This window comes from Lissotriton vulgaris, unplaced genomic scaffold (genome assembly GCF_964263255.1).
Source record: "Lissotriton vulgaris unplaced genomic scaffold, aLisVul1.2 SCAFFOLD_416, whole genome shotgun sequence".
Lineage (NCBI taxonomy): Eukaryota > Metazoa > Chordata > Amphibia > Caudata > Salamandridae > Lissotriton > Lissotriton vulgaris.
The window spans coordinates 1,101,319-1,114,144 of NW_028252728.1; positions in this window are offsets into that span (position 1 = coordinate 1,101,319).

Below are 12,826 nucleotides of genomic sequence, written 5' to 3' on the forward strand. Positions count from 1 at the left end.
AAACCCAGACATGTATAATGATGACACATTAGTACAGACATTCTTGAACCTTTCCCCGGAAGAGCAGAAAATAGCAGGTGTATACATGATTCAGCACCTCCTCATCAAGTTCAGAAACCATCATTCTGATCCAGGCCCCTTACACGAGACATTAGAAGCACTACTCATGGATAGATGGAGAGGTTTTAGTACCAAATTAATACAAATAATTCTAGAACAACGACATAAATATAACACCTTCATAAGTCCCGAATATGTTCCCGCCCCGCCTCCAGAAAGGAAAACGTACCACATGCAATGCGGTGGCGGCATTGAAAGTCAGAACCCCTTACGAGAAGTACACCCAGTTATGGGTACGGACCAACGCTTGAAGCGTGTGTATGTTCACACACCACTGACTAAGTTAGAACTGTTAGAAATGAAGAAATTAGTTCCGTGCCATGATAAAGATCCTGCAGGTTTTCATAGAGAGCTTAAAGACATGTTGCTGATGGCATCTTTGACAGGGAGATTACACGTATGATGATATTATGAAAATGTTAAAAGTACTGTTGCCCACGGGCATTTACGAGAAATTAAAGGAAAAGGATTGGGAGGTGGGAGAGTCAAAGATAGCATGGGCAGAAATAGAAGACGAAGAAAGCAAACGAGTCCCAGGGGTAGGCCTTGGGGACAAGACTAAAGCATTACCAGGTTTAATAGTACAGGTTTTGCCAAGATTATTGACAACTAGAAAGGAAGATTGGGACGCAATCTCGTCCTGTAAACAGAAACAAGATGAAGATACTAGTGACTTTTATTCAAGATTCGAGAAATGTTTCATCATAAATAGTGGCCTAAAAGTTAGCAGTGAGTCATATCCACACCTTTTTGTAACAAAATTAGTAGAGAATGCCCTACCATTAGTCAAAAATAGAGTATACAAAGTTGAAAGTACTTGGCAAGCAAACACGCCATCCCAGATGTTACAAATGTTACAATATCACCAGAATAGAATTAGGGAAGAACAAGATCAGGAACAGAAACGTATGAAAGACACGAAAATGAAAATGTTAGTAGCTCAGACGATTCCAGCCGACGGTCATAGAAAAGGTGGGGCCCAGACCAATCATTCTGCCGCTCCCGTTAAAGGGACATGTAATTATTGCAAGCAGCCAGGTCACTACGTACATGAATGTCCAGTCCTGAAACACAACATCGAGACAGGTAAAACTAAAGAAAGACCGCGTCCGCCTAGACACGAACAGGGTCATCAACAGACCTCACAGAATGAACAGCCAATGCAGAATACACAGCACATGCATGATCAGTCCCACACAGTACAGACAGTAGCAGTACCGCAGCCACAACTTGCCCAGACACAGCCCATTGCCGCAACTCGGCAAGTATCACAACAGATGTATCAGTATGCCCAGTCGGCATATCCAGATTATCCCCGTTATACATGAAACAGCCTAGGGAGGGAAAGTGATTTGCCTCTTATTGAAATTCCTGTAGATCAAGAAGGTCCTTATGTACACAGTCACGTATTAGGAAAAGACAGAAAATTTTTCATTGACACAGGGGCAAGTCGCACTACAATAAGTCACAATGAAGTCCCAGGGGCACCCCTCTCAGGCTCACAGAATGTTTCCCTTGGTTTTTCAGGACAGCCTATTGTAAATGAAGTATCAGAACCAGTACCACTAGCTGTGGGTCCATTATCTCGAGTTACAGATTTGTTACTTACGAAATCATGTCCAGAAAATCTGTTAGGAATTAAAACACTGAAAGCTCTAGGAGCTATAATATGCTGTTCCCCGGAGGGAGTCAGACTCTTTCTTCGGGATTTCAAGGGTCATTATGTTTTACGTGATTTTGATGTCAGATTGAAAAATGTACCAGATCACTTATGGGCAAAAGGCCCGGCTGATGTAGGTTGTATGCATATCACTCCATATCGTGTCACACTCAAGACAGGAGTTGTTTTACCCAGAATCAGACAATACAAGTTACCACCCGATGCTGTAGTGGCTTTACTGAAAATAATTGAAGAGCTTATTGCCCAGGGAGTGGTTGTAGAGACCGACTCCAATATCTGTAATTCACCCATCATTCCAATTCTTAAACGTACAGACCGCAATGCACCGCCAGTATATCGGCTGGTGATTGATCTTCGAGAGCTGAATAAATGTATTGTACCACAGTATCCTGTGGTCCCCGATATCTCCTCCCTATTGACTGCTATTGATTCAGAAGCAACGTTCTTTACTGTAATAGATCTCAAGAACGCTTTCTTCAGTGTACCTATTGACCCGGAGAGCCAATATCTCTTCGGATTCAGTTTAAATGGACGAAGTTTCAAATTTTCCCGCGCACCTCAAGGATTTACAGAAAGCCCCAGCATCTATAGTCAAGCACTGAAAAGACAACTAGATTGTATCCAAATGCCAGTTAACACCGCTTTACTGCAATACGTCGATGATCTACTGATCACCGCACGAAGTGAGCCCGAATGTGAACAAGCATCTCTGACAGTTTTGTATTTCCTGGCCGACAAGGGACACAAGGTGTCCCCTTCGAAGCTACAATTCTGTGTTCAGCAAGTTGTGTACTTGGGTCACTTGCTGTCCAAAGTGGGGAGACAGCTCACTCCCGATCGCATTCAGTTAATTATAAATATGCCGCGACCCCAGACACAAAAGGAAGTGCGGGCCTTCATAGGCCTCACCTCGTACTGCAGACAATGGATTCCTCAATATGCATTTCTAGCTAAACCACTCATTCAGTTAACGACGCAGGAGGCTGCAACTTCCATTGCCCTCCCTTGGACTCAGGAACACACACAAGCCTTTGAGGAATTAAAGAAAGCTTTATGCCAAGCACCAGTTTTAGCGACACCATGTTACAGCAAACCGTTTACACTTTTTGTTACAGAACGTGACGGTACAGCATTGTCTGTCCTCACTCAAGATCAAGCAGGTTCACATAAGCCTTGCGCTTATTTTTCAAGTACATTGGATTCAGTAGCACAGGCACTCCCTGCATGTTTAAAGTCAGTAGCAGCAACAGCGTTAGCAATCAGACAAAGCGACTCAATTGTTTTAGGTCATCAGTTAACAGTACAAGTTCCACATTCTGTAGAGGTTCTGTTAAACAGAACCCAGACTCAGCACTTGACTATAGCACGACTTACAGGTTACGAATTGACATTATTCCAGCCACACATAGAAATCAGACGCTGCAGTATCCTGAACCCAGCAACACTGTTACCTACAGTTATGACAGATCCAGCTCCACATGATTGTATAGAGATCATTAATGCAGTAACAAAACCCAGACGAGATTTAACAGATGTTCCATTGACAAATCCAGACCTGACACTTTATGTGGATGGTTCATGCATGAGAACAAGTACAGGAGAGTTAGTGGCCGCGTATGCCGTGACCACTGAAACTGAAGTTAAAGAAACACATCGTATTGATACACTGTCTGCTCAAGCGGCAGAGCTCATCGCTCTGACCCGAGCCTGTATTCTAGCCAAGAACAGAAATGTTAACATATACACAGATTCCCGTTATGCGTTCGGAGTCGTACACGACTTCGGCATGCTGTGGCAAGAAAGAGGTTTTCTGACCTCTCATGGTGCCAAGATCCAACATGGTCCTCTCATTCAAGCACTATTAGAAGCAATACATCTGCCTTCAGCCATATCCGTCATGAAGTGTAAAGCACATACTAAAGCCACAGATTCTGTTTCCCAGGGTAACGACCTGGCAGATCAGACAGCAAAACATACAGCACTGACCGACACTCAGATAAATGATACGACAAAAACAACAGATCCGATAAACTGTATGACAGTCAGGGATCCCACACTAGATGTTATCGACATTCAGACACATGCTACTCCAGAAGAAATAAAGAAATGGATCGAACTAGGAGGGATCCAGACAGATCAAGGTTGGATGACGACGGGAAAATCTACATGGTTTCTCCCTGACTCTATGGTTCAAGTCATGATAAATACAGCACATAGTCCTGCCCATCTAGGAGAGAAAGCAATGTTAGACAGTTTGCAAAATCTCTGGAACAATAAACACTTACGAGCAGCCGCAAAACAGAAAGTGCGTACTTGCATGATCTGTTGTCAGTTCAATCCAGGTAAAAGCGTCCCCGTAGAGCAAGGTGGATTTCATCCTCCCGATCACCCTTTTGAAGTCCTCCAGATGGATTATATCCAGATGGACCGTTGTCGAGGATTTAAATATGTTCTCGTAGTTGTCTGTGCTCTGTCCCGCTGGACCGAAGCATACCCAGTCTCAGATTACACTGCTCCGACCACTGCCAAGCAGCTGGTTCGTGAATTCTTCCCACGATACGGCCTGCCTCGTGTCGTGTACTCAGATAACGGTCAGCCATTCTCGTCTGCTTTAATGAAAGAAGTTTCCTTATTACTGGGATACCAGTGGAAGTTCCATTGTGTCCGACACCCAGAAGCCGCAGGCCTTGTTGAGAGGCATAACCAGACACTAAAGATCCGCCTTGCCAAAATATGTCAGGAAAAAGGGGTCGACTGGATAGTCGCCCTGCCAGTGGCACTATTCTATATGAGAATGGTCGCCCATTCGAGATCAGGGCTATCTCCGTACGAGGTGGTCTTTGGAAGACCGCCGAATATGTGGGGGACGCCCATTCCTAAAAAGATTACTGATGTTGATTCTAATATGTTGACAGATTACCTTGCCTCCTTGATGTCTGCACTCCAATCATGTCGTTCACAGGTTGCCGCAGCCTTCCCTGACAACACTGATGTTAAGCCACATGACGTCCGTCCCGGTGATACTGTCCTCGTCCGCAACTTCGACAGGAAAAGTCCGTTGGAGCCCCGCTGGAAGTCTCCGAAGACCGTTCTTCTAACAACAAGGACGGCGGTGAAAATCGAGGGAAGAAAGGGGTGGGTACACACGAGTCATATCAAGAAATTTGCTGGACTGAAACCTGACCCAGACTCGTCCACCCCCACCAAAGACTGTGTTACCAAAGACTTTACCGAATCGCAACGAGAAAAGATTCCTCAAGAACAATATCGCATGAAATTACGATCTAGCAAGTCAGACAGTTTAATTGTTTAAGTCCTCCCCTAGGTGAATCGGTTAAATAGTTTCTGACATGTATCCCCTAGATCGAGATAGAGAGAGAGAAGCAAAGAAACGTACATATTGCAAATCACTTCGTAGTCACTGTATAGTGACACTAATAATCATGTTTATTCTCAGTGTTTTAATTATTATTGCTAGCATCTTATTACCTATCTACTATCCTATTTTCAAGCGTGAACAATCTGCTTACAATGTCTCTGCTGAACACACTTTTAGTGAGTTACCTCCTCATGAGCTTTCCTACAGACTTGCGCTGCGCAACAATACATTCATTAGTATGTTACATCATTCTCATCAAAGTAACAATGCTACAAATTGCTGGTTATGTGGCCGACTCCCTCCCTACCAGAATTACAAGGGAGCTCTGCCTCTCTTTCCGTATCCGTTCTCTCACAATGGCTCCTGCGGAGCATGGTTCAAAATAATTAATTCTTTAGATCCCGACATTGCTGTTTTCGATGGGGGTTGGGTTTGGGGAAACCTGAACTTGGTCCTACTAGACGTCTGTTACCCAGATAAGGAGGGACTTCCCACTAGAATAGGAACTGATCTAGAAAATGAAGTATATGGATTAGGTAATTATACAATTAGCCTTATGATTCTTACTGTCGAATCCGAAGCCACACCAGTTCTACCTATTATGTCAGTACTGCCAGTCACTGGTGAATTATGTATCAAGAAGAAAGGTTCAGTACACTTAGGTCATAGTAAATGCACTACTGTGGTCGAATTCAGTGATCATGGAAAATCGTCTTTCAAAGCTGTCAGTCATTCTTACTTTGTTTGTGGTCATACCGCATACATACGTCTACCTCCAGATTGGGATGGTACCTGTTACATTGCATTCCTCCTGCCACCAGTTTTTCTAGCTCCTCCTGATTACCATAGAAATAGCAATCTAGTAAAGAATAGACCCAGAAGAGATGTCCCACTTGTCGACTACACAGAAACGGCATGGGAACAGTACACCGATTTTAATAAAGGATTCTTTTTCTTTCTAGGACCTGTCCAGAATAGTAAATTAATACGCAGATTAACTAGAACACTTGAAGCAGTAGTAAATGAAACTGCCTACGCCCTAGGTAACTTAACAGAAGAGCAGTCCGCTATGCGGGTTGTTGTCCTTCAGAATCGTCTTGTAATTGACGTCATCTTGGCAGATAGAGGTGGAGCCTGTAAGGTCATCGGGTCAAGTTGCTGTGTTTTCATTCCACAAAACGCACCATCAGTATATCAAGCTATTACCCGTCTTCATAATATTGCAAATCAGATACATCAGAATCCAGGCACCTGGACTTGGTCCGGTTGGTTCTGGACAACGTTAACAGCTTGGGGATGGAAGATCCTATCCTTCCTAGGCATTGGCCTAGTCCTTGTATTCAGTTGCTGCCTGTGCCTGCAGTGTGGGCCAGCGATTTGTGGACTGTGTGCCACTTCTTGTATTGAACATTCCAGTTTTCACTCAAAACGTAACCGAAAGAAAGAAGAACAAATGATGTTACAAGAACAGACTGATCGATTAATGAGGATCGATATTTCATGAAGGGTCCGTAGGGAACAAGGAGGGAATGAGGAAAATTAAATTTTGGCCATGTTGTGTTCCCTAGCGCGTACCCCACCGACTCCATGTACCAGCTTAAAGTGCATGTAACTTCCCTCCTGTGCCAGCTATGAAGACGCAAATGCATTTGCGTCCACCGTTAACTTGTCCTCTTTCAGATCCACCATGAATGGATTATGTAGTCCGTTCCTAAGTATGCTATGCCACCGTCTCTTTGTAGTACACTTTTCATGTATTCCTGCTCTAGCAAGAGTAGGCCCTGAATTCCTGCCATCTGAACCTCTTTTGTGGCTCCTGACTCTGCCCAGGCTACCTCTGTACCCGTGAACTCTGTCCTACTTTCAGCGCGGCCCCTCGCGCTCAGCTCCAGCCTGCTTTCTGCCAAGACTGACTATAACCTTCGAGTTATCTGTTCCGCTCCTCGAGAATGCATTCCTGCCTACTAGATCCTGTAAACATCCTCTCCAGCTGCAGAGCCAAAAGGCCGACCTGTCTTAATGCAAGTAATTCATAGCCTCTGTTGCCATGCTTCCATGGAAGGCCCCGTGCCCCACGCTTCACATGTAGACACTTAGGCGCTTATACACGCATTCACAGTTAGCATAGAACAGCTTCTGCCCTAGAGACCTTTCCGCCCAGATAGTATAGTTCCTAAACACCAGATATCAGATATGATAGAAGTACAAGTTGATCTGACATGCCAGACTTCTGTCTCTTTCCGTCAGTGTAAATGTCAAGTCCCCTGCACCTCGTCAATCACACGTCATGCAGCTGCGCGCGCATCCAAGCTTCCGATTTCTGCTGACATTGCAACATTCTGTTAGCACCACCCCTTGGTGCCACCCACTTGCGTCACTTATCAGTGACGTTTCTAGCACACACCTCTGGTTCACGCCTAGTTTACGCCTCTTGATGATGTACTAGTACCACGTGTATACTGTTATCTTGTCTTCTCTCAGCTGTTACGCCTCTTACATTGATTCTTATGGTATAAATCAAGTATATAAGCTATGTACTGTAAATAAACGAGAGCGCTCATCTATCCCTTCTGGCACCCCTGTGGTGGTCAGAACATGATACCCTGATTCCTTTATGAGGAATAAAACCCTTAGAAACTCTAACACCACAGACTCTGTCTTTTTTCATTCCGATTGAGTTATTATTGATTAAGTACTTACCTGCATAGAAATTAAGAGAGTAAATTAATTATTTACGTCAACTTTACGGAAGGATCCTAATCCTCCATCATTTCACCAATGGCTTTCAAGAATGCTAGCTATGTACACACTCTGGAAAAAGCTTTATACGGAAAAAAAGGGTGGAAAGCGATGCAGATCGGTAAACGGATCTGGGCACCGGTTGAGCAATGGAAACTGAAATTAGAGGGGAATACATAAAGAGATATTTTTATAAAGATAGGAAAACAGCCTGTATTACTTAAACTGGTTATGAATCTAATAATAATATAAACTGGCTTTTTTCTGTTGCTAGCCCTTCTAATTTCATCCTTTTCTTTTTCTTTGATAAATCTTTCTCTGCTAATATTTTGCATTGTATTATGTGTTTGGAGAAATGTAAATGTTTATGATGAGCATTGGCTGTATGTTATAAATATATGGAATGGAATAATCGTTACAATTGTATTATCTGATGATGAATAAAACATTTTTTTTAAAAAAGACTAGACTGTAGGAGTGTCCAAATATGTATGCACTTTTTATGCTGGACAGTATTGCTTCTAAACACCCTTTCACTGCTTTCTTCCAAACCTTAAAAAAAGATTTCATGAATTTACATGCATAGTCTTTCACGTCTGTTTATCTCTAATGTAAAACAATCGTACTTGTTTTCTCTTTTGTAAACTGACATATGTAAACTCATCAGTCACTCCTATGGTAAGCCTTTACAATCCTGAATGCTGACTGCTGAGTTTGGTGTGAGAGTATGCCCATACATAACCAAGCTAACTTTTCTTTAGCTACATAGAAACATGTAGTGTAATCTGTCAAACACTTTGCAATACTACCTTCCCATATGTCCTAGAGGTGGATGTAGAATTCAACCGTTCTTCATAAAATAGAATTGAATGTCACTAAGTACAAAGTATTTCTGTATTATGTAATCCCTAATGCATCCCTTAAACATTCAAACGAAGTCCAAACACATACTAACCGAAACACACCAGCCAATAGTAACCTATCAAATTTGCCAAACAACTCTTTCAAGGTGTGATCAATCCCAAAAATACTCCTTTGGCACATCAAATATAGTACAAAACACATAAACTACTTGCACCTCAACAACTTTGCTTGAGCTGCAACACAGATATTGCAGGACAACCACTTGCTGCTGCACCAAGCACATCAACAGCTGCAACACCATCTTTTAGCAAACAGTCCATACTCGCATATTTATCTTGAGTTTCGTAAACTTAAATTTCTATGCATTTATTGTGAAACACTATATCAACCTCATCAAAAACAAGAAACAGGAGCAGCGCTGTCCTCAACATTAGTTATTAGACATTAATCAATCTTTTTTAAACTACCCCGTCTGAAGGCAGTCGAAAATGTGCACACTTGCTGCCTTTCTTGGCTGGGGTTATCAATTACTCTTGAATTTCATATTCTGATTCAAACTTGTGACCCTTTATAAAGCCTTTTTGTTGTACCTACTACCCCGGCCGAAATCAGTGGGAAATTTGCACACTTGCTGCCTTTCTTGGCTGGGGTTGTCAATTGTCCTTCTTGTAATACAAATTCAAAGTGCAGTCCCTTTATTGAGCCTTCTTGGTAACTATTACTCGTGAATGGCAGTGGGTAATTTGCGCACTTCCTACCGTTCATGTATAAACAAAAGCTTAAACGTCTAACAATATTAAAAAAGAGCCAGTATAGTCTATGGTTATCAAATCTTCTGTTTGTTATTGTAATTCAAAGTACAGGGCCTTTTTATGAGTCCTCTTGCTAACTACTACCCGTGAATGGAACTAGGTAATTTGCACACTTGCAGCCTTTCTTATTTTTCACATTATTCATCTAACACTCAATCAACACATCATCTACATGTACACACACCTACTTGCTGCCTTTCTTGGCTGCTGTTATCAATTATACTTCTTCTAATACAAATTCAAAGTACAGGCCCTTTATTCGGCCTTCTTGGTACCTATTACTCGAGAATGGCAGTGGGTAATTTGCATACTTGCGTCCTTTCTTGCGTCCTTCCTACCGCACAGTGTGTGTACTTTGTGCACTTGCTTAACTCCTTAGATGAGATACCCGTTTCTCAGGCTCCCACTGAGGAATCCGACTCACAGTCTGTAATGGACTGGAAAACCAAACACCCATTTCCTTTACAAGGCAGTGGGTTGTTTCCACATCTGCTACCTTTCTTCCTTTTCACCTTATTCTGCATCCACTACCTAAAACACACATACCTCCTAACTTTCTTGCAGCCTTTGCCAAGTATTATTCTAATTCAAAGTAGAGTCCCTGAAATGGGCCTGGTGTTGTAATTTTTAAGCCCTACCCCCCACAATGGTAATTCAATGCACTTACATGGCTTCCTTCGATGTCGTAGCCATTTCCTATGCTCCCACTGCAAAATTCGATGCCCTATCCGTATAATGATTTCACCTTTTTTATCTCCCACTCAATCAACACATCATCTACACATAACGCACATCAACGTACTACCTTTTTTGGCTGCAGTTATCAATTCTTTTTCAATTTCATATTCTGATTAAAACTCATGGCCCTTTATTGAGCCTTTTTGTTGTAGCTACTACCCCAGTCCAGGGCAGTGGCGAATTTGGACACTTACTGCCTTTCTTGACTGGGATTATCAATTATTGTTCAATTTCATATTCTGATTCAAAGTCAAGGTCCTTTAGCAAGCCTTTTTCATATAGATACTGCACTAGCAGAAGGCAGTGGGAAATGTGTACACTTGCTGCATTTCTTCGCAGGGGTTATGAACTATTGTTCAATTTCATATGCCTATTCAAGCTGCAGTCCCTTTATCAAGCCCTTTTTATTCTATCAACTACCCCGGCCGAAGGCAGTAGGTAATTTGAACTCTTGCTGCCTTTCTTGGCTGGGGTTATCAATTATCCTTCTTGTAATACAAATTCAAAGTGCAGGCCCTTTATTGAGCCTTCTTGGTAACTATTACTCGTGAATGGCCGTGGGTAATTTGCCCACTTCTTGCCGTTCATGTATGAAAAAAAGCTTAACAAAAGTCTACCAATATTAAAAAAGAGCCAGTATAGTCTATGGTTATCAAATCTTCTGTTTGTTATTGTAATTCAAAGTACAGGGCCTTTTTATGAGTCCTCTTGCTAACTACTACCCGTGAATGGAACTAGGTAATTTGCACACTTGCAGCCTTTCTTATTTTTCACATTATTCATCTAACACTCAATCAACACATCATCTACATGTACACACACCTACTTGCTGCCTTTCTTGGCTGCTGTTATCAATTATACTTCTTCTAATACAAATTCAAAGTACAGGCCCTTTATTCGGCCTTCTTGGTACCTATTACTCGAGAATGGCAGTGGGTAATTTGCATACTTGCGTCCTTCCTACCGCACAGTGTGTGTACTTTGTACACTTGCTTAACTCCTTAGATGAGATACCCGTTTCTCAGGCTCCCACTGAGGAATCCGACTCACAGTCTGTAATGGACTGGAAAACCAAACACCCATTTCCTTTACAAGGCAGTGGGTTGTTTCCACATCTGCTACCTTTCTTCCTTTTCACCTTATTCTGCATCCACTACCTAAAACACACATACCTCCTAACTTTCTTGCAGCCTTTGCCAAGTATTATTCTAATTCAAAGTAGAGTCCCTGAAATGGGCCTGGTGTTGTAATTTTTAAGCCCTACCCCCCACAATGGTAATTCAATGCACTTACATGGCTTCCTTCGATGTCGTAGCCATTTCCTATGCTCCCACTGCAAAATTCGATGCCCTATCCGTATAATGATTTCACCTTTTTTATCTCCCACTCAATCAACACATCATCTACACATAACGCACATCAACGTACTACCTTTTTTGGCTGCAGTTATCAATTCTTTTTCAATTTCATATTCTGATTAAAACTCATGGCCCTTTATTGAGCCTTTTTGTTGTAGCTACTACCCCAGTCCAGGGCAGTGGCGAATTTGGACACTTACTGCCTTTCTTGACTGGGATTATCAATTATTGTTCAATTTCATATTCTGATTCAAAGTCAAGGTCCTTTAGCAAGCCTTTTTCATATAGATACTGCACTAGCAGAAGGCAGTGGGAAATGTGTACACTTGCTGCATTTCTTCGCAGGGGTTATGAACTATTGTTCAATTTCATATGCCTATTCAAGCTGCAGTCCCTTTATCAAGCCCTTTTTATTCTATCAACTACCCCGGCCGAAGGCAGTAGGAAATTTGAACTCTTGCTGCCTTTCTTGGCTGGGGTTATCAATTATCCTTCTTGTAATACAAATTCAAAGTGCAGGCCCTTTATTGAGCCTTCTTGGTAACTATTACTCGTGAATGGCCGTGGGTAATTTGCCCACTTCTTGCCGTTCATGTATGAAAAAAAGCTTAACAAAAGTCTACCAATATTAAAAAAGAGCCAGTATAGTCTATGGTTATCAAATCTTCTGTTTGTTATTGTAATTCAAAGTACAGGGCCTTTTTATGAGTCCTCTTGCTAACTACTACCCGTGAATGGAACTAGGTAATTTGCACACTTGCAGCCTTTCTTATTTTTCACATTATTCATCTAACACTCAATCAACACATCATCTACATGTACACACACCTACTTGCTGCCTTTCTTGGCTGCTGTTATCAATTATACTTCTTCTAATACAAATTCAAAGTACAGGCCCTTTATTCGGCCTTCTTGGTACCTATTACTCGAGAATGGCAGTGGGTAATTTGCATACTTGCGTCCTTTCTTGCGTCCTTCCTACCGCACAGTGTGTGTACTTTGTACACTTGCTTATCTCCTTAGATGAGATACCCGTTTCTCAGGCTCCCACTGAGGAATCCGACTCACAGTCTGTAATGGACTGGAAAACCAAACACCCATTTCCTTTACAAGGCAGTGGGTTGTTTCCACATCT